Source organism: Pseudophryne corroboree, chromosome 2, assembly GCF_028390025.1.
Source record: "Pseudophryne corroboree isolate aPseCor3 chromosome 2, aPseCor3.hap2, whole genome shotgun sequence".
NCBI lineage: Eukaryota > Metazoa > Chordata > Amphibia > Anura > Myobatrachidae > Pseudophryne > Pseudophryne corroboree.
Window position 1 is genome coordinate 231388049 of NC_086445.1, and position 26486 is coordinate 231414534.

General features: G+C 46.8%; 1 long non-coding RNA gene across 1 annotated transcript in view; it reads right to left on the reverse strand.

Moving 5' to 3' along the window:
- The window catches only part of LOC135011260 (uncharacterized), a 263022-nt gene that overhangs the window by 121431 nt on the left and 115105 nt on the right, over positions 1-26486 (reverse strand). The window lies entirely within an intron of this gene.

Below are 26486 nucleotides of genomic sequence, written 5' to 3' on the forward strand. Positions count from 1 at the left end.
TTGTTGTTTGGTTCAGCTGTTGCTGTTCCTGTTCCAGTGGAGGGAAGCAATCTGACTTCATGGAGGTTTGGATATAACATATTGTATAATCCATATATGAATAATAGGACTTATAGAACTAATACTCTACTAGCTGCCTGCCAGTCCCTCTGTCTGTTCTGCATGTACCATCACTCTCGCCACTACAGATATGGTGTTCACTGTGAGTGAGGCGTTTTTCCTTGCCTCTAACACATGGGAATGCAATGCACAATGCTTTACCAGCATGTTTAAACTTATATAAAACGGGATCTAATGGAGTCCAAGATCACCGGAGTTGCTGGATGCCAGACGATCTTGGATGTTTTTTTAAAGGGGCAATCACTTACAATGCATGATTTTGCCTTTTAAGTGTTTGTCCCTTTAAAAAAAGTCAGTGATTGGCCGGCATCCTGCACCTCCACCGATCTCGGACTCCATTATATCCTGACGATAATGCCATCCCCTTTAACCACTTCCCTGGCATGGTCACATTAGATCCGACCACACCAGCAAGTGCTTTATCTGACCTGGTTGCACAGGATGCGACCGGTCAGATAGACTGTGTTTGTAGCTGCAGGGAAGAGAAAATCCCCTCTGCTGCCACTCTCAGAGGGACCAGAAGGTCCCTCTGCCTTCCTGCACCCTCCTCCAGTGTCTGCCGTGCTGCCGATCACTGCTGATCGGTCAGCACAGCAGGGCCCCACCACCCAGCAGCTGCAGACAATAGCAGCCACTGGGGAAGTGTAAATTAAACCCCATTAAGCCCCCCTTGTGTACCTGGTGGCTTTCCTGGCTGTTAAAACGAAAGTCGCAATGTTTCCAATGTTCCCGATGTTTCTATGGTGCTTTTCGATGTTTGGGGGCAATTATTTTTTTTACAACACCCCCAGTTTTTATTTTTTTAAACAAAATAATTTTGGATAAGGTTAGATTCATGTTCTTCACCTAAAATCATTTTGGATAAAGCTTCAGGCCTGTTTTGACTGCACAGATTGGAGGGTTTTTGAAACTTCTGCTACCGACCTGGATGACCTTGCTGATGTAGTGACAGCCTACATCAGCTTCTGCGCGGACATGTGTGTGCCAACAAAAACAGTCCGCACCTTCAATAACAACAAGACTTGGTTCAACTCCCAGCTCAGGAAGGGCCAAGGAGGAGGCATACAGCAGCAGGGTCAGGGCCCTGTACAAACAGGCCAGGAACTCCCAGGCACTGGAAATCAGGCTGGCTAAAAACCGATTCTCCAACAAGCTGACTAAAAACCTTTTGGCCAACAACCCTGTGTCAGTTTGGAGAGGTATGCAAGCCATAACCAGCTACAAGAAAACCCGAAAACCCACTGTCAAGCACCAGGAACTGGTGGACGAGCTGAAAAACTTTTACTGCAGATTTGAGAAGGAGGCCCCCTGTCCCAGTCCTACCCCTGTCCCGGGCGAAGTTGACCACCCACTCCCCTATCCTGGTCTCCACTCCCAGGCACTGCGTGTGGATCAGAAAGAGGTAGAAGGAATGTTCAGAAGGGTCAAACCTAGGAAAGCCACAGGCCCGGACGGAGTATCGCCATCTGCTCTAAAGAACTCTGCTGTTCGCCCCCATCTTCTCCAAGATCTTCAACACCTCATTGGAGACGTTAAAGGTTCCCTCCTGCTTTAAATACTCAACAATCGTCCCGGTTCCAAAGAGCGCAGCTGCAAAAGACCTAAACGACTACAGGCCTATCACACTAACATCTGTGGCAATGAAAGTGTTTGAATGGCTGGTGCTGAACCACCTGGGAGAAGCAACTAACACCCACCTAGATCCCTTGCAGTTCGCATACTGAGCGAACAGGAGTGTCGAGGATGCAGTTAACTTGGGGCTGCACTACATCCTACAGCACCTAGACCGACCGGGATCTTATGCGAGGGTGCTATTTGACAACTTTAGTTCGGCATTCAACTCAATCATCCCCAGTATCCTGCAAGCCAAACTCCTTTCCTTAGGGGTCCCAGAATCAACATGCTTCTGGATCGTCAACTTCCTGACAGCAAGGAAAAGGGTGGTGAAAGCGAGATCATTCACGTCCAGTGGGCGCACGATCAGCACGGGGGCCCTTCAAGGATGTGTTCTTTCCCCCCTGCTCTTCTCTTTATATACCAACGACTGCACCTCGGCCGAGCAATCATTAAAAATAATAAAATTTGCAGACAACACCACCGTCATCGGCTTAATCAAGGACGAAGACGAATCTGCATACAGACTCAAAGTGGAATGGCTAATGCAGTGGTGCGGCATGAACAACCTTGACCTAAATCCCCTCAAAACAGTTGAGATGGTGGTGGACTTCAGAAGGAAACCCAATGCCATGCAACCACTCGTAATAGCCAACAGCGTGGTTTCGTGGGTCGTCTTCTTCAAATTCCAAAGGTCAAAAATTTACAGAGACTTCAAATGGGGACCCAACATAAGCACTGTCATAAAGAAGGCCCAGCAGTGGATGTTCTTTCTGAGGCAACTCAGGAAATTCAACATCCCACAGAAGCTGCTGCTCATCTTCTACACAGCGGTCGTAGAATCAGTCCTATGGTCCTCGATCACAGTCTGGTATGGAGCTGCCAATGAAAGTGACAGACGGAGGCTGCAAAGGATGGTGAGGACAGCTGAAAAGATTGTTGGGGCTGATCTTCCTCCCATCCAGGAATTTAACCAGTCAAGGGTCAGGAAGCGAGCAGAGATAATTGTGGCAGATATGCAGCACCCAGATAATAAACTGTTTGAACCGCTTCCATTAGGCAGTCACTACAGGTCTATTCCCGTTAAGTCCACCAGATCTATTAAAAGCTTCTTCCCACTAGCTGTCCACCAGCTGAACAATATATAAAAAGTCTAACATGTATAATATATCTAATATGTCGAGTCTATCGTACAGTTGCAGTGTGCAGTATGAACTCATACATGTAATGCATGCTACGTTTTCCCCTCATCTTATGCAATGTATTCCCCCTTCATGTTGCTTCTTGGCGATGCACTGTACCACAAAAAATTCCCAGTGTATGAGAGTACACCTAGCTAATAAAGCCGATTCTGATTCTGATAAGGTTAAATTCATGCTCTTCACCTAATTCACTCAGAAAAAATGACAATTTCTGAGCTGTTTTTGGAAACAGTTAAGTGGTTAAAATGCAGTTACCAGCATTATACATGTGGTGCCGGCATTTCATAATGTTTGTCGACATCATGTCTGTTAAGCATTCTTCCTGTCTTTTAAGCATTTTACAGAAAAACTTGATAGCTCGAATGTTAAAAAGTTTCTGGGTACATCTGTTATTAAAGAAAGCTGGAGGAAAAAGGACAGAAACAGCAGGCCCACTAATGTGAGATGAGGTGGATCTATGATCTCAGTACTTTGATGCCTCATGAGCTCCATCACAACTTAGAGCTAAGCTGTTTCTGTAATGATTATTATATCCTGAATTTGTATTCTTCTATGTGTCGCTTATATGGTTAGCGGTAAGGAGATGCATTATTTTTATTCATTTATTATTTAACTAATCATTCATGTAATCCATTCACTTTTATTATAAAAGGAGATACACGGGGGTAATTCTGAGTTGATCGCAGCAGGAACTTTGTTAGCAGTTGGGCAAAACCATGTGCAGTGCAGGGGAGGCAGATATAACGTGCAGAAAGAGATAGATTTGGGTGTGGTGAGTTCAATCTGCAATCTAAATTGCAGTGTAAAAATAAAGCAGCCAGTATTTACCCTGCACAGAAACAAAATAACCCACCCAAATCTAACTCTCTCTGCAAATGTTCTATCTGCCCCCCCCCCCCCCCCCCTGCGGTGCACATGGTTTTGCCCAACTGCTAAAAAATTTCCTGCTGCGATCAACTTGGAATTACCCCCACACATCTCCATATTATGAGTTCATGTTTTATCCCTTTGGAACTGTACTTTGGGGGTAATCAGACCTAATCGCTGTTGTGCATTTTCGCACAGCGGGCGAACAGGCACAAACTGCGCATGCACAGAAATGCGCAGGCGCGTCGCACGGGTACAGAGTGGATCGCCACTCAGCGATGGGTTTGTGCGACGGATCCGTTCGCACGGGCCATTGCAAGGAGATTGACAGGAAGAAGACGTTTGTGGGTGTCAACTGACCATTTTCAGGGAGTCAAACAGACGGGGGGGGGGGGGGGGGGTTTGCAAATCCCACCCCTACATTTCCCTTCAGCACACTAAAAAATTACCTGTAACCATACCTGAACCTATCTGGTAATAGAAATTCAGAGAATTAGTTTACACATGTTTGCAAACACATGTTTAAGCTGCTGAGCCACTTTCAAGGCTTCTCCGATGTCAGCAGTCCTAACACTACATGATAGCAGTGCCCACATAGGGCCATGTCATTTGTCACAGGGAGTATGTAATTTGTTTCAGGGAGTGTCTGGAAAAACGCAGGCGTGTCCAAGCGTTTTCAGGGCGGGTGTCTGATGTCAATTCCGGTCCCGGACAGGATGATGTGATTGCAGCGGCTGAGTAAGTCATGGGCTGAGCAGAGACTGCACAAAATCTGTTTGTACAGGCCTGCTACACATGCGTTCACAAAGTTGCACAGCTAAAATACACTCCGCCTGTAGGCAGAGAATATCTGATCGCAGCAGTGCAAAAATCGCTTGCTAACGATCAGGTCTGAATTAGGCCCTTTATTACATCTTTGTTAATTGCAAGACAAGTAAGCATGGATAAAATTATGTATTTTGGGGGTTATTCAGAGTTGTTAGCAAACCAAAAAAAGCACACTAATGGGCAAAACCATGTTGAACTGCAGGTGGGGCAGATGTAACATGTGCAGAGAGAGTTAGATTTGGGTGGGGTGTGTCAAAACTGAAATCTAAATTGCAGTGTTAAAATAAAGCAGCCAGTATTTACCCTGCACAGAAACAATATAACCCACCCAAATCTAAATCTCTCTGCACATGTTACATCTGCCCCACTTGCAGTGAAACATGGTTTTGCCCAATTGCTAACTTTTTTGATTTGCTAATAACTCTGAAAAAACCCCTTTAGCTCTAGTGCTTGCCAATCCATTATCCTCCTCTAAATTAAAGCTGCCTCAGTGAGTGAACACAAATCTCTGTTCTCTATTGATTATATAAAGTTCATAACATTCTTCTTTGAAACCACTAGATGGTGTAATAGTGTCAAGTATGTATACACTGCATACATTTTACATTTCTTCTACAGGTTATTACAGCCACATTACGGGGGTCATTCTGAGTTGATCGCTCGCTAGCTAGTTTTAGCAGCCGTGCAAACACTATGCCGCCGCCGACTGGGGAGTGTATTTTAGCTTAGCAGAAGTACGAACGCATGTGCAGCCGAGCTCTGCAAAAACAGTTTGTGCAGTTTCAGCATAGCTCTGAACCTACTCAGCGCTTGCGATCACTTCAGCCTATTCGTGTCTGGATTTGACGTCATACACCCGCCCAGCGAACGCCCAGCCACGCCTGCATTTTTTCAGACACGCCTGCGTTTTTGCAAACACTCCCTGAAAACGGTCAGTTGACACCCAGAAACGCCCCCTTCCTGTCAATCTTCTTGCGGCCGTCAGTGAGACTGTAAACTTCGCTAGAACCTGTGCAAAACAACAATGGGCTTTGTACCCGTATGACGTGTGTGCACATTGCAGTGCATGCACGCGCAGAAAAGCCATTTTTTAGCCTGATTGCTGCGCTGTGAACAATGGCAGCTAGCGATCAACTCGGAATGACCCCCTACCTTCAGATACAAGCAAAAGGACTGTACCTGCACTTGTCAGTTACTTGCTATTACAGGAGAGTGTCAGTCTCCTTAAAAACAAGTAAAACAAATAGCAAGAGAACAGCACTTATGGGTATATGTAATGGTGCATTTAAATATTCATCAATCAAAATCAAAATGTGCAATGTGGCTTGGTGAGTAAAATGTGATATCTAATTAATATTAAAATACCTAAATAATAAGTACATTAAAAAACAATTCATGCAATAAAGTGAGGGGGAATGGGAAGGAACTGAGTTTTACCACCTGTAATGGCTGTTGGAACTAGTTCCACCTCTTCCACAGCCCTGCACAGTAACTCCAACAGAGAAGCCTGTACCGTCATCTTTGTCAACAGATGATGCGGGCAGCGCTAGTGTCACTGACTTCCCCCTTCCTCAGGTCCTGTCAGCTCCATTTTGCTCTGCCTGCAGCCCGCCCCTCCTAGTACTCACCCCCTCTATAAATAGAAACACAGCCACCATCATTCCTTCCAGCACCCACCTCTCCATAAACAGAAAGCAGAGCCACCATCATTCTCCCCCCACCCCACACTCATGCTGGTTACACAAACAACTGCTGCGCTTATCAGGACAGGGAGTGCTGTGACCCAGCCAGAATAATTTTTTATAGACTACCAACAAAAGCTCCCGCGTCTCCGCCCGGCATATGTGATACAGACACACATCACTGCTGTGAGGTGAGTTAGAGAGGGATGAACTTGATAACATTATTTTCCCCTTGGCAGGATACCATGCGCCTCATCTCTCAAAACCCCATGCCAAGAACTGCCGGAGAGGAGCTGCACGCTACCACTGCAGCACTCCTTACATGCAGCCTCCCACTGTGAATGTAAGGAGGCAGCTGCTGCAGCCGAGCCATTACATTGCCTGAACTCCAGATCATGCCTTAGAGCTTATGGCAGACTAGTATGAACCCTGACAGGTTATTGGGTTCCCAGGTTGTACGGCACAGTGACTAATGGGTGGCATGTCGCTGAGGACCCGGGAGCCAGTGGAAGTGAGGAACCAAGGAGGTCCCAAAGTGACTGAGGACCTTTAAAAGAGAGTCTGCACCATGGAAAGGGGGTCCCAGGAGGAAGGAAAAGCGTCAATGCACTGCTGGACAGATGGTTTACCCAAATCGAAGGACCCGGGGAGCTGTTGTTACCTGCATTCAGCAGGAGAAGGGGAGGCTACTCACTTAATAAGTTAAACAATGGTGAAGAGGTCAAGAAGCTAACAACAGGGGAACCTACCCTTTTAAAATAAAGCACAATGCAAAGCACTGGGGACAAAGGGAAGCCTTCCCCATTATTAACTGTATACTGGGGCAGCAAGGAAAAAAAACACAGGGGAGCTTACTCCCTACTTTACTCAGGCAGAGTATTGCAGTGGAAGGGGTTAACAGGGGCAGAGTAGGCAGCGGAAGGGCTTAAATAGTGTCTCACCCCAAGCTGCGGCTCTTCTGCCACCTCTGACCGGCTCTCGGGTCTTCATCGCCGCCCGGGATGCTGAGCACCACACCAGGCTGCACTCCTTGTGCCAGGTCTCGCCGTCCAAGGTCTGCCTCTGCATTCTGCGACCAGGATCGCCAGCCGGGGGCATCTCTTGATCCTTTGCTGGGGTCATGCTCTCCGCTCCGGGTTCCTGTCAGTGCCGTCATCCACACAGTAGCCTTCCAGGGTCCTTCTCCGGGTAGGCAGGGTGTATCCACGGTGCCTGCGATTCTCGTTACTGGACAGTGCTTATCCTCCACTCCACTGCGTGCACGTATCCTCAGGTCCCAGTGGCTTCCTTTTCTGGCACGACATATGTGATTTCATGCTGTCAATGCCATTGAGGTGAAGAAGAGCCACAGGGCATGGAGCTGCTGGATGGACATGGTCAGTGAACTGCTGGAGTTAAGGAGGCAGAGATGTATATAAGGGGCACTGCTGTGTGCATTATTTGTATAAGGGGCACTACTACTGTTTGCATTATGTGTATAAATGGCACTACTGTGGACATTATGTGTATAAGCAGCACTTCTGTGGGCATTATGTGTATAAGTGGCACTTTTGTGGGCATTATGTGTAAGGAGCACTATTACTGTGGGCACTGTGTATAAGGGACACTACTGAGTGATGTAATGCAAATAAGGGGCACTACTGTGTGTCGTTACGTGAATAAGGTAGTTTTACTGCGTGGCATAATTTAAATTGGGGCTACTATTGTGTGACCACACCCTTCCTTGTGAGACCACACCTATTTTTTTGCAAACAGCAGGGTGCTGAAAACCTTAGCCCTGGCTCTGCCCAATGGGAGGGGGTGGTAAGTGGTGGGGGAAATGAGTTTCACCACCTCTCCAGGACCACTTTACCAGTATACAGTACCAATTACATTCACCAGTATTGTAAATAGGATCTAATGTGAATGGAGTTACGCACAGCATGATCCAAATGATTTGGTGGCATCCTCAAACGGCTAAGAACTCAGTCAATAACCACCAATGTATAGAGGAATGGAATAGGGTCAAATGAACGAGTACAGTTCTGGTATAATTTTCAGCCTATGGATCAATGTTACCCTGTAGGTGGTGTAGCCTGCCCGTATGGTCCTTGAAGTGGCAAGTAGTCCTTGCACTGGATGTCCAAACAACAGTGGGTACAGCTTAGTCCTTGTCCACAATGTGTTGCTGGTCCGGATTTCAAAGGGGAAATATCCCAATAGATGCAGTGAGCAGCTCAATGCTTTCAGTGGGGCAATCACCCACACCTCTAGACTATAACATGACATTAAAATATCTAAATATATATGATATATTACAAATATATAGAGTTTTTAGAGGTTTTTTTTTTAATATTGAACGGCTTGCTTTGTTAAGTGCTTTTCTGTATGCTGAGGAGCAATAGATTTTTGCTTAAATATTGCTTAAGTTAGAGGGGGCCATTCCGACCTGTTCGCACGCTGCCGTTTTTCACAGCGCAGCGATCAGGTCACTATTGCGCATGCGTATGCACCGCAATGCACAGGCGTGTCGTACGGGTACAAAGCGGATCGTTGCTGAGCAATGTATTTAATGAAGAATCCATTCGCGCAGCCGATCGCAAGGAGATTGACAGGAAGAAGGCGTTTATGGGTGTCAACTGACCGTTTTCTGGGAGTGTTTGGGAAAACGTAGGCATGTCCAGGCGTTTGCAGGGCGGGTGTCTGACGTCAGTTCCGGGACCGGACAGGCTGAAGTGATCGCAAGGGCTGAGTAAGTTCAGACCTACTAAGAAACTGCACAAAGTGTTTTTGCAGAGCTCGACTGCACAGGCGTTCACACACTTGCAAAGCGACAATACACTCCCCTATAGGCGGCGACTATCTGATAGCAGCGCTGCAAAAAGTAGCAAGCGAGCGATCAACTCGGAATGACCCACCATTATCTATTAGTGATGAGCGGGTTCGGATCCTCGGAATCCGACCCGCCCGAACTTCACCTTTTTTTTACACGGGTCCGAGCGACTCGGATCCTCCCGCCTTGCTCGGTTAACCCGAGCGCGCCCGAACTTCATCATCCCGCTGTCGGATTCTTGCGAGACTCGGATTCTATATAAGGAGCCGCGCGTCGCCGCCATTTTCACACGTGCATTGAGATTGATAGGGAGAGGACGTGGCTGGCGTCCTCTCCGTTATAGTAGAACACAGAGTGACTTAGTTATAATTGTGGGGAGGATTGGGGACGGGGAGCAGCTGTTAGGGAGTACAGTGCAGGGTTTTGATTATACCACCAGTGAGTTTAATCCTTTGCTTCTCTGCCTGAAAAAAACGCTCCACCATATCTGTGCTCACTCAGTGTGCTGCACTGCTGCATGATATATCTGTGCTGAGTGCACTGCTCTGCTCACACTGCCTAATTGTGGGGACTGGGGAGCAGTTATAGCAGGAGTACAGTGCACAGTTTTGCTGACAGTGACCACCAGTCCAGTATACGTTTGTCTGCCTGAAAAACACTCCTGTGTTTTTTTTTCTTTCTTCATACTAGTTTAGCAGTCTGCTGACAGTGTCCACCAGGTCCGTTATACAGTATATTATATATATAAGCAGCAGTACGGTAGGCCACGGCTGTACCTACCTCTGTGTCGTCAGTGCACTCGTCGTCCATAAGTAATATAATACTATACTATCCATCCATCTACATTGTATACCTGTGTTTTTTTTTTTCCTTCATACTAGTTTAGCAGTCTGCTGACAGTGTGCACCAGGTCCGTTATACAGTATATTATATATATAAGCAGCAGTACGGTAGGCCACGGCTGTACCTACCTCTGTGTCGTCAGTGCACTTGTCGTCCATAAGTAATATAATACTATACTATCCATCCATCTACATTGTATACCTGTGGTGTTTTTTTTTTCTTCATACTAGTTTAGCAGTCTGCTGACAGTGTCCACCAGGTCCGTTATACAGTATATTATATATATAAGCAGCAGTACGGTAGGCCACGGCTGTACCTACCTCTGTGTCGTCAGTGCACTCGTCGTCCATAAGTAATATAATACTATACTATCCATCCATCTACATTGTATACCTGTGTTGTTTTTTTTTTCTTCATACTAGTTTAGCAGTCTGCTGACAGTGTCCACCAGGTCCGTTATACAGTATATTATATATATATAAGCAGCAGTACGGTAGGCCACGGCTGTACCTACCTCTGTGTCGTCAGTGCACTCGTCGTCCATAAGTAATATAATACTATACTATCCATCCATCTACATCAGGGGTGGGCAATTGTTTCAGCTGAGGGGCCACTTGACACTTTCTTGTCACTATCCGTGGGCCACGCATAAAATAGCAGCTCCCAGCTCCCCCCCCCCCCACACATGCCAAAAATATAGGGACGTGGCTTCGTGTGGAAGGGGCATGGCCAACAAATAATACAGATTCATATTAGGCTGCTCCATTATTCAAATTGCGCCACACAGTAGCGCCACTTACACACATTACACCAGGTAGAGCCCCTTTTACACACATTATGGCAGGTAGAGCCCCTTTTACACACATTATGGCAGGTAGAGCTCCCTTATACACAGTATGGATGGTAGAGCCCCCTTTTACACATTACAGCAGGTACAGCCCCCTTTTACACATTACAGCAGGTACAGCCCCCTTTTACACATTACAGCAGGTAGAGCCCCCTTTTACACATTAACATTTTATTTGGGATAATCATTGTGCAGCAAGCAAATTATCCAGTGTCTTGTGGCCCCTGGGGAAAGGTGTGACACAGTGATAGAACTCGGGGGGTGACACAGTGACAGAACATGGGGGGGGGGTGACAGAGTGACAGAACACGGGGGGGGGGGGGTGACAGTGACAGAACACGGTGGGTGACACAGTGACAGGACACGGGGGGTGACACGGTGACAGAACACTGGGGTGACACGGTGACAGAAGACGGGTGACACGGTGACAGAACACGGTGGGGGTGACAAAGTGACAGAACACGGTGGTGTGACGCAGTGACAGAACACAGGGGAGTGACAGAACACTGGGGTAACACGGTGACAGAACACGGTGGGGGTGACACAGTGACAGAACACGGGGGGTGACACAGTGACAGAACACGGGGGGTGACAGAGTGACAGAACACGGGGGGTGACACAGTGACAGAACACTGGGGTGACAGTGACAGAACACTGGGGTGACACGGTGACAGAACATGGGTGACACGGTGACAGAACACGGTGGGGGTGACAAAGTGACAGAACACGGTGGTGTGACGCAGTGACAGAACACAGGGGAGTGACAGAACACTGGGGTAACACGGTGACAGAACACGGTGGGGGTGACAGTGACAGAACACGGTGGGTGACACAGTGACAGGACACGGGGGTGACACGGTGACAGAACACTGGGGTGACACGGTGACAGAACACGGTGGGGGTGACAAAGTGACAGAACACGGTGGTGTGACGCAGTGACAGAACACAGGGGAGTGACAGAACACTGGGGTGACACGGTGACAGAACACGGTGGGGGTGACACAGTGACAGAACACGGGGGGTGACACAGTGACAGAACACGGGGGGTGACAGAGTGACAGAACACGGGGGGTGACACAGTGACAGAACACTGGGGTGACAGTGACAGAACACTGGGGTGACACGGTGACAGAACATGGTGGGGGTGACACAGTGACAGAACACGGGGGTGACACGGTGACAGAACACTGGGGTGACAGTGACAGAACACGGTGGGGGTGACAGTGACAGAACACGGGGGTGTGACAAAGTGACAGAACACTGGGGTGACACGGTGACAGAACACGGTGGGGGTGACACAGTGACAGAACACGGGGGTGACACGGTGACAGAACGCGGTGGGGGTGACACAGTGACAGAACACGGGGGGTGTCACGGTGACAGAACACGGGGGGGTGACATGGTGACAGAACACTGGGGTGACAGTGACAGAACACGGTGGGAGTGACAGAACACGGGGGTGTGACACAGTGACAGAACACAGGGGGGTGACAGAACACTGGGGTGACACGGTGACAGAACACGGTGGGGGTGACACAGTGACAGAACATGGGGGGTGACACAGTGACAGAACACAGGGGGTGTTACGGTGACAGAACACGGGGGGGTGACATGGTGACAGAACACGGGGGTGTTACGGTGACAGAACACGGTGGGGGTGACACAGTGGCAGAACACAGGGGGTGTCACGGTGACAGAACACGGGGGGGTGACATATTGACAGAACACGGGGGGTGTCACGGTGACAGAACACGGGGGGGTGACATGGTGACAGAACACGGGAGGGGTTGGTACAGCGAGAGCTAAAGATCTCTACCCCCAACCTAAAAACAGTCTGACACCACTGCCCGCACACACAAATATACACACACTAACACACACACACTTTATTTCTTTCACTCACTTTTTCCAGTAACTCACTGATCTGGCTGGCAGTGCAGGAAGGATTGATCTGTAGTAGTCTGCTCGGCCCTGTAGCCCCGCCCCCTGAGGTCCCGTGTAGCCACGCCCCTTCATCGGCCCGTGGCTCCGCCCCTTTTTCGGCTGAACACAGCCGTTGTCACTGGGGACTCTGGAGGCGCCCTGCAGCAGCAGCAGGGGAGACTGCATCGGCAGCTTGAAGGTACTGCAGAGCAATGACAAGCAGTCAGGCCGCTTGTCATTGCTCGCTGGTGGGAGGCAGTGGGCCGGGCAGGATCGGTTTGCGGGCCGCATCCGGCCCGCGGGCCGTATTTTGCCCACCCCTAATCTACATTGTATACCTGTGTTGTTTTTTTTTCCTTCATACTAATTTAGCAGTCTGCTGACAGTGTCCACCAGGTCCGTTACACAGTATATTATATATATAAGCAGCAGTACGGTAGGCCACGGCTGTACCTACCTCTGTGTCGTCAGTGCACTCGTCGTCCATAAGTAATATAATACTATACTATCCATCCACATTGTATACCTGTGGTGTTTTTTTTTTCTTCATACTAGTTTAGCAGTCTGCTGACAGTGTCCACCAGGTCCGTTATACAGTATATTATATATATAAGCAGCAGTACGGTAGGCCACGGCTGTACCTACCTCTGTGTCGTCAGTGCACTCGTCGTCCATAAGTAATATAATACTATACTATCCATCCATCTACATTGTATACCTGTGGTGTTTTTTTTTTCTTCATACTAGTTTAGCAGTCTGCTGACAGTGTCCACCAGGTCCGTTATACAGTATATTATATATATATAAGCAGCAGTACGGTAGGCCACGGCTGTACCTACCTCTGTGTCGTCAGTGCACTCGTCGTCCAAAAGTAATATAATAATATACTATCCATCTATCTACATTGTATACCTGTGTTGTTGTTTTTTTCTTCAAACTAGTTTAGCAGTCTGCTGACAGTGTCCACCAGGTCCGTTATACAGTATATTATATATATAAGCAGCAGTACGGTAGGCCACGGCTGTACCTACCTCTGTGTCGTCAGTGCACTCGTCGTCCATAAGTAATATAATACTATACTATCCATCCATCTACATTGTATACCTGTGTTGTTGTTTTTTTCTTCATACTAGTTTAGCAGTCTGCTGACAGTGTCCACCAGGTCCGTTATACAGTATATTATATATATAAGCAGCAGTACGGTAGGCCACGGCTGTACCTACCTCTGTGTCGTCAGTGCACTCGTCGTCCAAAAGTAATATAATAATATACTATCCATCTATCTACATTGTATACCTGTGTTGTTGTTTTTTTCTTCAAACTAGTTTAGCAGTCTGCTGACAGTGTCCACCAGGTCCGTTATACAGTATATTATATATATAAGCAGCAGTACGGTAGGCCACGGCTGTACCTACCTCTGTGTCGTCAGTGCACTCGTCGTCCATAAGTAATATAATACTATACTATCCATCCATCTACATTGTATACCTGTGGTGTTTTTTTTTCTTCATACTAGTTTAGCAGTCTGCTGACAGTGTCCACCAGGTCCGTTATTATTATTCTGTATATATTATATATATAGCAGTACGGTAGGCCACGGCTGTACCTACCTCTGTGTCATCACTCGTCGTCCATAAGTATAAGTAATAATAGTATACTATCCACCCATCTACATTGTATACCTGTGGTGGCTTTTAGTTGTGCGCAAAATATGGAGAACAAAAATGTGGAGGTTAAAAAAATAGGGAAAGATCAAGATCCACTTCCACCTCGTGCTGAAGCTGCTGTCACTAGTCATGGCCGAGACGATGAAATGCCATCAACGTCGTCTGCCAAGGCCGATGCCCAATGTCATAGTACAGAGCATGTAAAATCCAAAACACAAAAGATCAGTAAAAAAATGACCCAAAAATCAAAATTAAAAGCGTCTGAGGAGAAGCGTAAACTTGCCAATATGCCATTTACGACACGGAGTGGCAAGGAACGGCTGAGGCCCTGGCCTATGTTCATGGCTAGTGGCTCAGCTTCACATGAGGATGGAAGCACTCATCCTCTCGCTAGAAAAAAGAAAAGACTTGCGGCAAAAGCACAGCAAAGAACTGTGCGTTCTTCGAAATCCCAAATCCCAAAGGAGAGTCCAATTGTGTCGGTTGCGATGCCTGACCTTCCCAACACTGGACGGGAAGAGCTTGCGCCTTCCACCATTTGCACGCCCCCTGCAAGTGTTGAAAGGAGCACCCGCAGTCCAGTTCCTGATAGTGAAATTGAAGATGTCAGTGTTGAAGTACACCAGGATGAGGATATGGGTGTTGCTGGCGCTGGGGAGGAAATTGACAAGGAGGATTCTGATGGTGAGGTGGTTTGTTTAAGTCAGGCACCCGGGGAGACACCTGTTGTCCGTGGGAGGAATATGGCCATTGACATGCCTGGTCAAAATACAAAAAAAATCAGCTCTTCAGTGTGGAAGTATTTCAACAGAAATGCGGACAACAGGTGTCAAGCCATGTGTTGCCTTTGTCAAGCTGTAATAAGTAGGGGTAAGGACGTTAACCACCTCGGAACATCCTCCCTTATACGTCACCTGCAGCGCATTCATAATAAGTCAGTGACAAGTTCAAAAACTTTGGGCGACAGCGGAAGCAGTCCACTGACCAGTAAATCCCTTCCTCTTGTAACCAAGCTCGCGCAAACCACACCACCAACTCCCTCAGTGTCAATTTCCTCCTTACCCAGGAAAGCCAATAGTCCTGCAGGCCATGTCACTGGCAAGTCTGACGAGTCCTCTCCTGCCTGGGATTCCTCTGATGCATACTTGAGTGTAACGCCTACTGCTGCTGGCGCTGCTGTTGTTGCTGCTGGGAGTCGATCGTCATCCCAGAGGGGAAGTCGGAAGACCACTTGTACTACTTCCAGTAAGCAATTGACTGTCCAACAGTCCTTTGCGAGGAAGAAGAAATATCACAGCAGTCATCCTGTTGCAAAGCGGATAACTGAGGCCTTGACAACTATGTTGGTGTTAGACGTGCATCCAGTATCCGCCGTTAGTTCACGGGGAACTAGACAATTGCTTGAGGTAGTGTGCCCCCGTTACCAAATACCATCTAGGTTCCACTTCTCTAGGCAGGCGATACCGAGAATGTACATGGACGTCAGAAAAAGAGTCACCAGTGTCCTAAAAAATGCAGTTGTACCCAATGTCCACTTAACCAGTCATGCAGACTCAGGACTACATGACTGTGACAGCCCACTGGGTAGATGTATTGCCTCCCGCTGCAAGAACAGCAGCGGCGGCACCAGTAGCAGCATCTCGCAAACGCCAACTCGTTCCTAGGCAGGCTACGCTTTGTATCACCGCTTTCCAGAATATGCACACAGCTGAAAACCTCTTACGGCAAATGAGGAAGATCATCGCAGAATGGCTTACCCCAATTGGACTCTCCTGGGGATTTGTGGCATCGGACAACGCCAGCAATATTGTGAGTGCATTACATCTGGGCAAATTCCAGCACGTCCCATGTTTTGCACATACCATGAATTTGGTGGTGCAGAATTATTTAAAAAACGACAAGGGCGTGCAAGAGATGCTGTCGGTGGCCAGAAGAATTGCGGGCCACTTTCGGCGTACAGGCACCGCGTACAGAAGACTGGAGCACCACCAAAAACACCTGAACCTGCCCTGCCATCATCTGAAGCAAGAGGTGGTAACGAGGTGGAATTCAACCCTCTATATGCTTCAGAGGATGGAGGAGCAGCAAAAGGCCATTCAAGCCTATACATCTGGCCATGATATAGGCAAAGGAGGTGGAATGCACCTGTCTCAAGCGCAGTGGAGAATGATTTCAACGTTGTGCAAGGTTCTGCAACCTTTTGAACTTGCCACACGTGAAGTCAGTTCAGACACTGCCAGCCTGAGTCAGGTCATTCCCCTCATCAGGCTTTTGCAGAAGAAGCTGGATGCATTGAAGGAGGAGCTAAAACAGAGCGATTCCGCTAGGCATGTGGGACTTGTGGATGGAGCCCTTCATTCGCTTAACCAGGATTCACGGGTGGTCAATCTGTTGAAATCAGAGCACTACATTTTGGCCACCGTGCTCGATCCTAGATTTAAAACCTACGTTGGATCTCTCTTTCCGGCAGACACAAGTCTGCAGAGGTTCAAAGAACTGCAGGTGAGAATATTGTCAAGTCAAGCGGAACGCGACCCGTCAACATCTCCTCCTTCACATTCTCCCGCAACTGGGGGTGCGAGGAAAAGGCTACGAATTCCGAGCCCACCCGCTGGCGGTGATGCAGGGCAGTCTGGAGCGACTGCTGATGCTGACATCTGGTCCGGACTGAAGGACCTGCCAACGATTACTGACATGTCGTTTACTGTCCGTACGTATACTGGCAGGAAAAAGAGGCAATTTGGAGGCACTTGCACAAACTGGCTTTATTCTACCTAAGTTGCCCTCCCTCCAGTGTGTACTCCGAAAGAGTGTTTAGTGCCGCCGCTCACCTTGTCAGCAATCGGCGTACGAGGTTACTTCCAGAAAATGTGGAGAAGATGATGTTCATTAAAATTAATTATAATCAATTCCTCCTTGGAGACATTCACCAGCAGCAATTGCCTCCAGAAAGTACACGGGGACCTGAGATGGTGGATTCCAGTGGGGACGAATTAATAATCTGTGAGGAGGGGGATGTACACAGTGAAAGGGGTGATGAATCGAACGATGATGATGAGGTGGACATCTTGCCTCTGTTGAGCCAGTTTGTGCAAGGAGAGATTGATTGCTTCTTTTTTGGTGGGGGCCCAAACCAACCAGTCATTTCAGTCACAGTCGTGTGGCAGACCCTGTCGCTGAAATGATGGGTTCGTTAAAGTGTGCATGTCCTGTTTTTACAACATAAGGGTGGGTGGGAGGTCCCAAGGACAATTCCATCTTGCACCTCTTTTTTCTTTCTTTTTTCTTTGCGTCATGTGCTGTTTGGGGAGTATTCTTTGGAAGGGCCATCCTGCGTGACACTGCAGTGACACTCCTAGATGGGCCAGGTGTTTGTGTCGGCCACTAGGGTCGCTTAGCTTAGTCGTCACACAGCTACCTCATTGCGCCTCTTTTTTTCTTTGCGTCATGTGCTGTTTGGGGAGTATTTTTTGGAAGGGCCATCCTGCGTGACACTGCAGTGCCACTCCTAGATGGGCCAGGTGTTTGTGTCGGCCACTAGGGTCGCTTAGCTTAGTCGTCACACAGCTACCTCATTGCGCCTCTTTTTTTCTTTGCGTCATGTGCTGTTTGGGGAGTATTTTTTGGAAGGGCCATCCTGCGTGACACTGCAGTGTCACTCCTAGATGGGCCAGGTGTTTGTGTCGGCCACTAGGGTCGCTTAGCTTAGTCGTCACACAGCTACCTCATTGCGCCTCTTTTTTTCTTTGCGTCATGTGCTGTTTGGGGAGTATTTTTGGGAAGGGCCATCCTGCGTGACACTGCAGTGCCACTCCTAGATGGGCCAGGTGTTTGTGTCGGCCACTTGGGTCGCTTAGCTTAGTCACACAACGACTTTGGTGCAGCTCTTTTTTTCTTTGCATCATGTGCTGTTTGGGGACTATTTTTTTAAGTGCCATCCTGCCTGACACTGCAGTGCCACTCCTAGATGGGCCAGGTGTTTGTGTCGGCCACTTGTGTCGCTTAGCTTAGCCATCCAGCGACCTCGGTGCAAATTTTAGGACTAAAAATAATATTGTGAGGTGTTCAGAATAGACTGAAAATGAGTGGAAATTATGGTTATTGAGGTTAATAATACTATGGGATCAAAATGACCCCCAAATTCTATGATTTAAGCTGTGTTTTTTTAGGGTTTTTTGTAAAAAACACCCGAATCCAAAACACACCCGAATCCGACAAAAATTCTGTGAGGTTTTGCCAAAATGCGTTCGAACCCAAAACACGGCCACGGAACCGAACCCAAAACCAAAATACAAAACCCGAAAAATTTCAGGTGCACATCACTATTATCTATACATAATCCTATTAGTGCCTCAAAAAATCTACCTATTTTACTGTGTATATGGTTAAGTTTTGAGTTAATATATATATATATATATATATTAGAGATGTGCACCGGACATTTTTCGGGTTTTGTGTTTTGGTTTTGGATTCGGTTCTGCGGCCGTGTTTTGGATTCGGACGCGTTTTGGCAAAACCTCCCTGAAAGTTTTTTGTCGGATTCGGGTGTGTTTTGGATTCGGGTGTTTTTAAAAAAAAAACTCAAAAACAGCTTAAATCAAAGAATTTGGGGGTCATTTTGATCCCATAGTATTATTAACTTCAAAAACCATAATTTCCACTCATTTCCAGTCTATTCTGAACACCTCACAATATTATTTTTAGTCCTAAAATTTGCACCGAGGTTGCTGGATGACTAAGCTAAGCGACCCAAGTGGCCGGCACAAACACCTGGCCCATCTAGGAGTGGCACTGCAGTGTCAGACAGGATGGCACTTAAAAAAATAGTCCCCAAACAGCACATGATGCAAAGAAAAAAAGAGGTGCACCAAGGTCGCTGGATGGCTTAGCTAAGTGACCCAAGTGGGTGGCACAAACACCTGGCCCATCTAGGAGTGGCACTGCAGTGTCAGACAGGATGGCACTAGCCCCAAACATCACATGATGCAGAGACAAATAAAAAAAAAAAAAGAGGTGCAAGATGGAATTGTCCTTGGGCCCTCCCACCCACCCTTATGTTGTATAAACAGGACATGCACACTTTAACAAACCCATCATTTCAGTGACAGGGTCTGCCACACGACTGTGGCTGAAATGACTGGTTGGTTTGGGCCTCCACCAAAAAAGAAGCAATCTCTCCTTGCACAAACTGGCTCTACAGAGGCAAAATGTCAACCTCCTCCTCATCGTCCGATTCCTCACCCCTTTCACTGTGTACATCCCCCTCCTCACAGATTATTAATTCGTCCCCACTGAAATCCACCATCTCAGGTCCCTGTGTACTCTCTGGAGGCAATTGCTGGAGAATGTCTCCACAGAGGAATTGTTTATAATTCATTTTGATGAACATCATCTTCTCCACATTTTCTGGAAGTAACCTTGTATGCCGATTGCTGACAAGGTGAGCGGCTGCACTAAACACTCTTTCGGAGTACACACTGGAGGGGGGGCAACTTAGGTAAAATAAAGCCAGTTTGTGCAAGGGCCTCCAAATTGCCTCTTTTTCCTGCCAGTATACGTATGGACTGTCTGACGTGCCTACTTGGATGCGGACACTCATATAATCCTCTACCATTCTTTCAATGGTGACAGAATCATATGCAGTGACAGTAGACGACATGTCAGTAATCGTTGGCAGGTCCTTCAGTCCGGACCAGATGTCAGCACTTGCTCCAGACTGCCCTGCATCACCGCCAGCGGGTGGGCTCGGAATTCTTAGCCTTTTCCTCGCAGCCCCAGTTGCGGGAGAATGTGAAGGAGGAGCTGTTGACGGGTCACGTTCCGCTTGACTTGACAAGTGTCTCATCAGCAGGTCTTTACACCTCTGCAGACTTGTGTCTGCCGGAAAGAGAGATACAACGTAGGCTTTAAACCTAGGATTGAGCACGGTGGCCAAAATGTAGTGCTCTGATTTCAACAGATTGACCACCCGTGAATCCTGGTTAAGCGAATTAAGGGCTCCATCCACAAGTCCCACATGCCTAGCGGAATCGCTCCATTTTAGCTCCTCCTTCAATCTCTCCAGCTTCTTCTGCAAAAGCCTGATGAGGGGAATGACCTGACTCAAGCTGGCAGTGTCTGAACTGACTTCACGTGTGGCAAGTTCAAAGGGTTGCAGAACCTTGCACAACGTTGAAATCATTCTCCACTGCGCTTGAATCAGGTGCATTCCCCCTCCTTTGCCTATATCGTAGGCAGATGTATAGGCTTGAATGGCCTTTTGCTGCTCCTCCATCCTCTGAAGCATATAGAGGGTTGAATTCCACCTCGTTACCACCTCTTGCTTCAGATGATGGCGGGGCAGGTTCAGGAGTGTTTGCTGGTGCTCCAGTCTTCGGCACGCGGTGGCTGAATGCCGAAAGTGGCCCGCAATTCTTCGGGCCACCGACAGCATCTCTTGCACGCCCTTGTCGTTTTTAAAAAAATTCTGCACCACCAAATTCAGTGTATGTGCAAAACATGGGACGTGCTGGAATTTGCCCACATGTAATGCACACACAATATTGGTGGCATTGTCCGATGTCACAAATCCCCAGGAGAGTCCAATTGGGGTAAGCCATTCTGCGATGATGTTCCTCAGTTTCCGTAAGAGGTTGTCAGCTGTGTGCCTCTTATGGAAAGCGGTGATACAAAGCGTAGCCTGCCTAGGAACGAGTTGGCGTTTGCGAGATGCTGCTACTGGTGCCGCCGCTGCTGTTCTTGCTGCGGGAGGCAATACATCTACCCAGTGGGCTGTCACAGTCATATAGTCCTGAGTGTGCCCTGCTCCACTTGTCCACATGTCCGTGGTTAAGTGGACATTGGGTACAACTGCATTTTTTAGGACACTGGTGACTCTTTTTCTGACGTCTGTGTACATTCTCGGTGTCGCCTGCCTAGAGAAATGGAACCTAGAGGGTATTTGGTACCGGGGACACAGTACCTCAAGCAATTCTCTAATTCCCTGTGAATTAACGGTGGATACCGGACACACGTTTAACACCACCACAGCTGCCAAGACCTGAGTTATCCGCTTTGCAGCAAGATGACTGCTGTGATATTTCTTCTTCCTCGCAAAGGACTGTTGGACAGTCAATTGCTTACTGGAAGTAGTACAAGTGGTCTTCCGACTTCCCCTCTGGGATGACGATCGACTCCCAGCAGCAACAACAGCAGCGCCAGCAGCAGTAGGCATTAGACTCAAGGATCCATCGGAGGAATCCCAGTTAGGAGAGGACTCATCAGACTTGCCAGTGACATGGCCTGCAGGACTATTGGCGTTCCTGTCTAAGGAGGAAACTGACACTGACGGAGTTGGTGGTGTGGTTTGCAGGAGCTTGGGTACAAGAGGAAGGGATTTAGTTGTCAGTGGACTGCTTCCGCTGTCACCCAAAGTTTTTGAACTTGTTAATGACTTCTGATGAATGCGCTCCAGGTGATGTATAAGGGAGGATGTTCCTAGGTGGTTAATGTCCTTACCCCTACTTATTACAGCTTGACAAAGGCAACACACGGCTTGACACCTGTTGTCCGGATTTGTGGTGAAATAATTCCACACCGAAGAGGTGATTTTTTTTGTAATTTGACCAGGCATGTCAATGGCCATATTCGTCCTACGGACAACAGGTGTCTCCCCGGGTGTCTGACTTAAACAAACCACCTCACCATCAGAATCCTCCTTGTCAATTTCCTCCCCAGCACCAGCAACACCCATATCCTCATCCTGGGGTACTTCAACAGTGACATCTTCAATTTGACTATCAGGAACTGGACTGCGGGTGCTCCTTCCAGCACTTGCAGGGGGCGTGCAAATGGTGGAAGGCGCCACCTCTTCCCGTCCAGTGTTGGGAAGGTCAGGCATCGCATCCTACACAATTGGACTCTCCTTGGGGATTTGTGATTTAGAAGAACATACAGTTCTTTGCTGTGCTTTTGCCAGCTTAAGTCTTTTCATTTTTCTAGCGGGACGATGAGTGCTTCCATCCTCATGTGAAGCTGAACCACTAGCCATGAACATAGGACAGGGCCTCAGCCGTTCCTTGCCACTCTGTGTCGTAAATGGCATATTGGCAAGTTTACGCTTCTCATCAGACGCTTTTAATTTAGATTTTTGGGAACTTTTGTTTTTTGGATTTTACATGCTCTCTACTATGACATTGGGCATCGGCCTTGGCAGACGACGTTGATGGCATTTCATCGTCTCGGCCATGACTAGTGGCAGCAGTTTCAGCACGAGGTGGAAGTGGATCTTGATCTTTCCCTATTTTACCCTCCACAATTTTGTTCTCCATATTTTAATGTGTGGAATTATATGCCAGTAATATATCAATAGCAATGGCCTACTGTACTGTACTATATATGTATACTGTTGGTCACCAAAATGCTGCACTGTAATACTAAAAGCTATAGAAAAGTATATATATATTATTGTATATATCAGTACAGAGCGGTGTATCTGTGACACGTGTCCTGACAAGCAGTATAGAAGCTATAGAATAGTATATATATTACTGTATATATATATCAGTACAGAGCGGTGTAACTGTGACACGTGTCCTGACAAGCAGTATAGAAGCTATAGAATAGTATATATATTACTGTATATATATATATATAGTAGCTTACTGTAGCAGTCTGCGGTGCTGCTGAGCTGACAGTGTCCAGCAGGTCCGTCATCAGTCATCATTACCTAATAAATATATTATCTACCTGTCCGGCTGCAGTACTAGTGATATTATATATACATACATATATATATTGATTTCATCTCATTATCAATCATCCAGTCTATATTAGCAGCAGACACAGTACGTTAGTCCACGGCTGTAGCTACCTCTGTGTCGGCACTCGGCAGTCCATCCATAATTGTATACCACCTACCCGTGGTTTTTTTTTCTTTCTTTCTTCTTTGTACATACTACTATAGTATAGTAGCTTACTGTAGCAGTCTGCGGTGCTGCTGAGCTGACAGTGTCCAGCAGGTCCGTCATCAGTCATCATTACCTAATAAATATATTATCTACCTGTCCGGCTGCAGTACTAGTGATATTATATATACATACATATATATATTGATTTCATCTCATTATCAATCATCCAGTCTATATTAGCAGCAGACACAGTACGTTAGTCCACGGCTGTAGCTACCTCTGTGTCGGCACTCGGCAGTCCATCCATAATTGTATACCACCTACCCGTGTTTTTTTTCTTTTCTTTCTTCTTTGTACATACTACTATAGTATAGTAGCTTACTGTAGCAGTCTGCGGTGCTGCTGAGCTGACAGTGTCCAGCAGGTCCGTCATCAGTCATCATTACCTAATAAATATATTATCTACCTGTCCGGCTGCAGTACTAGTGATATTATATATACATACATATATATATTGATTTCATCTCATTATCAATCATCCAGTCTATATTAGCAGCAGACACAGTACGTTAGTCCACGGCTGTAGCTACCTCTGTGTCGGCACTCGGCAGTCCATCCATAATTGTATACCACCTACCCGTGGTTTTTTTTTTCTTTCTTCTTTGTACATACTACTATAGTATAGTAGCTTACTGTAGCAGTCTGCGGTGCTGCTGAGCTGACAGTGTCCAGCAGGTCCGTCATCAGTCATCATTACCTAATAAATATATTATCTACCTGTCCGGCTGCAGTACTAGTGATATTATATATACATACATATATATATTGATTTCATCTCATTATCAATCATCCAGTCTATATTAGCAGCAGACACAGTACGTTAGTCCACGGCTGTAGCTACCTCTGTGTCGGCACTCGGCAGTCCATCCATAATTGTATACCACCTACCCGTGGTTTTTTTTTCTTTCTTCTTTGTACATACTACTATAGTATAGTAGCTTACTGTAGCAGTCTGCGGTGCTGCTGAGCTGACAGTGTCCAGCAGGTCCGTCATCAGTCATCATTACCTAATAAATATATTATCTACCTGTCCGGCTGCAGTACTAGTGATATTATATATACATACATACATATATATATTGATTTCATCTCATTATCAATCATCCAGTCTATATTAGCAGCAGACACAGTACGTTAGTCCACGGCTGTAGCTACCTCTGTGTCGGCACTCGGCAGTCCATCCATAAGTATACTAGTATCCATTCATCTCCATTGTTTACCTGAGGTGCCTTTTAGTTGTGCCTATTAAAATATGGAGAACAAAAATGTTGAGGTTCCAAAATTAGGGAAAGATCCACTTCCACCTCGTGCTGAAGCTGCTGCCACTAGTCATGGCCGAGACGATGAAATGCCAGCAACGTCGTCTGCCAAGGCCGATGCCCAATGTCATAGTACAGAGCATGTCAAATCCAAAACACCAAATATCAGTAAAAAAAGGACTCCAAAACCTAAAATAAAATTGTCGGAGGAGAAGCGTAAACTTGCCAATATGCCATTTACCACACGGAGTGGCAAGGAACGGCTGAGGCCCTGGCCTATGTTCATGGCTAGTGGTTCAGCTTCACATGAGGATGGAAGCACTCAGCCTCTCGCTAGAAAACTGAAAAGACTCAAGCTGGCAAAAGCACCGCAAAGAACTGTGCGTTCTTCGAAATCCCGAATCCACAAGGAGAGTCCAATTGTGTCGGTTGCGATGCCTGACCTTCCCAACACTGGACGTGAAGAGCATGCGCCTTCCACCATTTGCACGCCCCCTGCAAGTGCTGGAAGGAGCACCCGCAGTCCAGTTCCTGATAGTCAGATTGAAGATGTCAGTGTTGAAGTACACCAGGATGAGGAGGATATGGGTGTTGCTGGCGCTGGGGAGGAAATTGACCAGGAGGATTCTGATGGTGAGGTGGTTTGTTTAAGTCAGGCACCCGGGGAGACACCTGTTGTCCGTGGGAGGAATAGGGCCATTGACATGCCTGGTCAAAATACAAAAAAAAATCAGCTCTTCGGTGTGGAAGTATTTCACCAGAAATGCGGACAACATTTGTCAAGCCGTGTGTTGCCTTTGTCAAGCTGTAATAAGTAGGGGTAAGGACGTTAACCACCTCGGAACATCCTCCCTTATACGTCACCTGCAGCGCATTCATAATAAGTCAGTGACAAGTTCAAAAACTTTGGGATGATTGATAATGAGATGAAATCAATATATATATGTATGTATATATAATATCACTAGTACTGCAGCCGGACAGGTAGATAATATATTTATTAGGTAATGATGACTGATGACGGACCTGCTGGACACTGTCAGCTCAGCAGCACCGCAGACTGCTACAGTAAGCTACTATACTATAGTAGTATGTACAAAGAAGAAAGAAAAAAAAAAAAAACACGGGTAGGTGGTATACAATTATGGATGGACTGCCGAGTGCCGACACAGAGGTAGCTACAGCCGTGGACTAACGTACTGTGTTTGCTGCTAATATAGACTGGATGATTGATAATGAGATGAAATCAATATATATATGTATGTATATATAATATCACTAGTACTGCAGCCGGACAGGTAGATAATATATTTATTAGGTAATGATGACTGATGACGGACCTGCTGGACACTGTCAGCTCAGCAGCACCGCAGACTGCTACAGTAAGCTACTATACTATAGTAGTATGTACAAAGAAGAAAGAAAGAAAAAAAACCACGGGTAGGTGGTATACAATTATGGATGGACTGCCGAGTGCCGACACAGAGGTAGCTACAGCCGTGGACTAACGTACTGTGTCTGCTGCTAATATAGACTGGATGATTGATAATGAGATGAAATCAATATATATATGTATGTATATATAATATCACTAGTACTGCAGCCGGACAGGTAGATAATATATTTATTAGGTAATGATGACTGATGACGGACCTGCTGGACACTGTCAGCTCAGCAGCACCGCAGACTGCTACAGTAAGCTACTATATATATATATATATATATATATACAGTAATATATATACTATTCTATAGCTTCTATACTGCTTGTCAGGACACGTGTCACAGTTACACCGCTCTGTACTGATATATATATACAGTAATATATATACTATTCTATAGCTTCTATACTGCTTGTCAGGACACGTGTCACA